The sequence below is a fragment of the Notamacropus eugenii genome, chromosome 4 (assembly GCF_028372415.1).
Source record: "Notamacropus eugenii isolate mMacEug1 chromosome 4, mMacEug1.pri_v2, whole genome shotgun sequence".
In the NCBI taxonomy this organism is placed as follows: domain Eukaryota; kingdom Metazoa; phylum Chordata; class Mammalia; order Diprotodontia; family Macropodidae; genus Notamacropus; species Notamacropus eugenii.
In genome coordinates, this window is record NC_092875.1 from 244,183,355 (window position 1) to 244,188,582 (window position 5,228).

Genomic DNA, 5,228 nt, shown 5'->3' on the forward strand with positions numbered 1-5,228 from the left:
AAAAACAATTTTCTGAAGGATCCGTAGGACCAGACTGCAGAAGGGGTCCTTGATACTAAAAGGATTAAGAGTCTCTGTAGTAGAGAGACATGATGTATAGATAGATAACTAAATAAAGATAATTTCTGGATAGACTGGAGGGAGTCTTCACAACTAAGAAAGAGGTGGTACTTGAGTTGAGTCTTAGAAGATAAGAATTCTTGGAGGCAGAGGTTAGGAGACAGTGCACTCCAGATAAGGGATATGCTTTGTGCAAATGCCCAGAACCTGGAGGTAGAATGCTGAGTTTGAGGAAGTTAGGAAACCAGTTTACTTGGCTGTAGAATGCACGAAGGGAGGCAAAATGAGTAAGTTTGGAAAGGTAGGTTTCCTGTCTTTAACAGTGGGAAGGGAGTCATTTTATGGAGAGCTTGAAATGCCAGATGAAGTTTGTATTTCACTCTGTAAGCGATAAAAGAGCCACTGAAGATATTTGAACACAGCAGTGAACTAAGTCATACCTGTTCCCAAAAAACTTAATTTGCTATCTGTGTAAAGGATATAGAGGACAGGAAAATGAATGAAAGTGGGAAGTACAGTAGTCCAGATGAGAGGTAAATATCATTATGAAAAATTTCCATTCTCTGTGAGGCATAAAAAATATCAACAAGTGACTCAAGTTATGACATTCTACACTCTGTGATCTGTTTTTGGAGAGCAAGCTTGTCTTCCTGTTAGGTTGTTAAAACTTGATTGTGAAAAGAGGGAGAAACCATTGATTTGTAGTAAAAATAGAACTATTTGGTGCTCTATTATTGATAGAAGACTTGCTTGAATTAATATCTTATAGTCTGTATCAAATTTCTATAGATTGTGACCACCTGACTTTTATCAGCAGTATTTAATGCAAAGATTTTCCCCCCAATCCTTATCTTTTCTTCTGATTCTACTTGTAATCATTTCATTTGTACAAAAAAAATTTTAATTCTATACAATCACAATCATTTATTTTGTGTTTGATGCTGTCTTCTATCCCATGTCTGGTTATGAGTTTTCGTCCTACTCATAGTATTATTCTCTTTTAATTTTTATATGACTTTTTATACTTAAATTGTTTATTGCTGGTATATGGCATAAGATAATGAGCTAAACTTACTTTCCACTAAAGTGGTTTCCAGTTTCCCTGTAGTTCTTGTTGAACAAAGAACTCTTCACAATAATTTGTCCTTGTGGGTTTATCAAACATTTGACTGCTATTCTGAATTTTTTTTGGCTATGTTTTACTTATCTTTCCAGTGATCTCTTTTTTTAGCCCATTGGTTGAGAGTTTTGATAATTGCTGCTTTATAATATAATTTGAGACCTGATAATGCCATGCTTATCCTTGTTTTCAGTTTGTTTCATCATGTCCCTTGATAGTCTTTTTATTTATCCATATAGGTTTTGTTATTACTTTGTTTAATTCCTCCACAAAATTTTACTCTAGTATCTTATCATGACTTAGAAGTGATCCTAGGTTCTCAAAATCTAGGTTCGCAGAATATAAGCTCTGGAAGATTCTACCAGGTTCAAAAAACTTCAAGTATGGTGCTGGCAATAGACTGGGTCTGTATGAGAGAACTTTTATCAGTCACAGAGAGACACAGTGCTAGTAGGCTGGCCATTTGCGATGTCATTTTTGGGGGGAGGGGCCATGGCAACTCATTAAAAAAATTAAAATAGACTTCAGTCCTGTATGGTTGCCTCTGCTTTGGAAATGATGATGATAGGGTGGCAGAAAATGAAGCAGAGATTACCAAGGATCATACAATTTTTAGATCACCATTAAGCTTTAATGTGATTTTTGGTACTCCAAATTTAAGATCATTGTCTGCTGTCTGACAAGTGAGCATATTACTAGGGGAGTAAAATCACACCAATCTTGTCATTCTTGCTATAAATTAAACCAGGAGAAAGAAAGGAAGAGAGAGAGAGAGAGAGAGAGAGAGAGAGAGAGAGAGCGAGAGAGAGAGTCACAATTAAATGAAATTATGGCTCACAGGTACTCTTTGGAAAGACAAGGAAAGGAGTTGATGAAGTGAGTTTATCATGCGCACAGAATCTATAGGAAACGTTATTTCATAGGACATTTTGTAGAATTAAAGATAATTGTTTTAAATTAAATTTTATTTTTTAATAAATAAAAGCCTGCCCTTTTCCCTTTCTATCCCACCTCCCCCTCAGTTAAGAATGACAGAAAAACAAAACCCCTTTTACAAAAATGTATAGTCAAGCAAAACAAATTTCCTCATCTGATAATGTCCAAAGACAAAATAAATACACATAAATACATGTGTATATATACACATATATATCCACATAAACATGTTTGTAATAACACATGTGTACATATTTCTGTATATGTATAGACATATTTACATATGTCTATACACATGTTTGTATATCATTCTGTACTCCTAATCTCTCATCTCTTTCTAAGGAGGTGTGCAATGCATTTCATCATTTGTCCTCCAAAAAAAAAAAAAATTCCGGTGTTGACCAGAGCTCCTAATTCTTTCAAAGCTCTCTTTAATATCGTTGATACTGTACAAATTATTCTCCTGATTCTGCTTAATTCACTCTGCTTCAACTCATACAAGTCTCCCCAGATTTCTCTGAAACCATCACTTCATCATGTCTTGTATGTATGACATCCAACCTGTTCAACCAATTGATGGTCACTCCCTCAAATTCCAATTCTTTGCCAACTCAAAAAGAGCTATACATATTTTTGCACATCCTTAGCTACAGTTTGTTTTGCCTAGGACTAATTCCTCCCTTAATCTGCCTTCTCCCTAATTCCTTCTTTTTCTGTCTTCCCTTTCCCTCCTATTTCCCTGTTGCGTGATATGTAGTTCTGTATCTAATTAGTGTAGTGCCAGTGAGATATTCACAATGCCTGCCATGGGCATGAATATCTCAGCGCAATTCTGAATCGCAAAATACAAAAGACTTCACATGGAAGACAGAACCAAAACATTTATTCAGACACCAGAAAGCCAAATCCATCTTAGTAACGAAAATCTATATACAATAACAATGCAGAGGACAACACCATCCCTAAGCCTTCCCCCTGCTATGCTTTCCACAAACCAGCTCCATTAAACAAATCATAAGCAGTCTCCCTTAAACAAATTCACAAACGTTCTTTCACTCATGCCAATCAGCTGCCTGCTCACCTACATCTTTCCTAGCTCTGACTGCTCTCATGACTAACTTTCCTCTCAGCTCTGCTGTAGCTCTGCCTCTTCTTGCTCTATCCTTTCAGCAAACTCCTCCCTCCACAGTCTCATGTGACTCAGGCTACATTGTGACTATTAATGAATGGGAAAGACACGTACTTAGATATGTATATTCTTCCCTCCTTTCTTGAGTTCAGATAAGAGTGTAGTTCAAGTATCATCTATTTACTCTACCCCTTCCTCCTTGTTTGTATAGACTTGTTCACCCCAGTTATGGGAGATACTTTTCTCTAACTTTTTCCTTTCCCACATATCATTCCCAACGTATTCCTTTTCACCTCCCTTCTAATTCTTTTTTAAGGATTGTCAGTACATAACAGAACCAGTCCCAGGACTTCCAATTAAGCTCTCTCTATGACCTTTGATTACAGTAGAATTCAAAAGGGGCACATGTATCATCTCCTCACATAAAAATATAAGTAGTTTATCCTTGTTTTGTCCTTTGTCATTGTTCATACATGTTTACTTTTTTTTTTTCTTAATTCCCAAAGTTTGAACTTCTATACAATTTTGGTCTTTTTATCAGGAATTCTTTGAAATCCTCTATTTCGCCTCCCCTTCTGCTCCCCTCCCTCCCCGCACCATAGAATTATACTTGAATGGGTGTTTTTTTCTGTACGTTATTCTTGACTCTAAGTCTATATAATGTGGTTTCTGAAATATCATATTCCAAGTTCACCACTCCTTTCCAGTGGTGACTGATAAATTATAGGTGATTCTGATTGTGCCTCCTCAGTCCTTGAATTCTTTCTTTTTGACTACTTGCAGTATTTTTTCCTTGACTTAGTAGCTCTGGATTTTGGCTACACTATTCTAGGGAGTTTTCATTTGTGGGTTTCTCTCAGGAGGTGGCTGATGGATTCTTTCTATTTCTACTTTGCCCTCTGATTCTAAGAGATCTGGAAAATTGTCTTTTAAGGTTTCTTGAAATATGATGTCTAGGCTTCTTTTTTTGGTTATGGTTTTCATATAGTCCAGCAATTCTTAATTTTTTTTTACCTCAATCTGCTTTTCAGGTCAATTATTTTTGCCAAAAGATATATTTTACATTTTTCTTCTACTTTTTCAGTTTTTGGCCTTGTTTTCATATCTCCCGTTGTCCTTTGGTGTCAAAGAAGGTGGTTTGGTAGTACCAGATCTTAAACTATTTTATAAGACAGTAATTATCAAAACTATCTGGTACTTGCCCAAAGGGTTATAAAACTGTGCATATCTTTTAATCCAGCAATACCACAGCTAGGTTTACATCCCAAAGACATCAGAAAAAAAAGGGCAAATAACTTATTTGTACAAAAATATTTATAGCACTTCTTTTTGTGGTGACTGAGAACTGGAAACTGAAGGGCTGCCCATCAATTGGGGAATGGCTAAACAAGCTCTGGGACATAATTATGATGTAATACTATTGTGCTATAAGAAATGACAAGCAGGATGATTTCAGAAAAATATGAACTGAATACAAAGTGAACAGAATCATGGAAATATTGTATACAATAACAGCAATATTGTTGGATGAAGAAATATGAATGACTTAGCTATTTTCTGCAATACAATGATCCAAGACAAGCCAAAAGGACTAATGATGAAGCTTGCTATCTGATTCCAGAGAAAGAGCTGACACTGAATATAGACTGAAGCACTGTACTTTCCACTTCCTTTTATTCTATTCCTTTTATTCAAGTCTTCTTGTGTAAAATTATTAATATGGAAATGTTTTACATGATTGCACATGTATGACCCATATCTGATTGTTTGCCATTTCAGGGAGGGGAAGGGGAGGAGAGGGAGGGATAGAATTTGGAACTCAAAGCTTTAAAAAAAGCTTTAAAAATCCCCAAATGTTAAAAAATTATTTTAGCATATAATTGGGGAAAATATGTATGTGTGTATATACACACATATACATATGCATATGGATATATGTATGTGTGTGATTATGCACATGTACATATACATACATACGTGTGT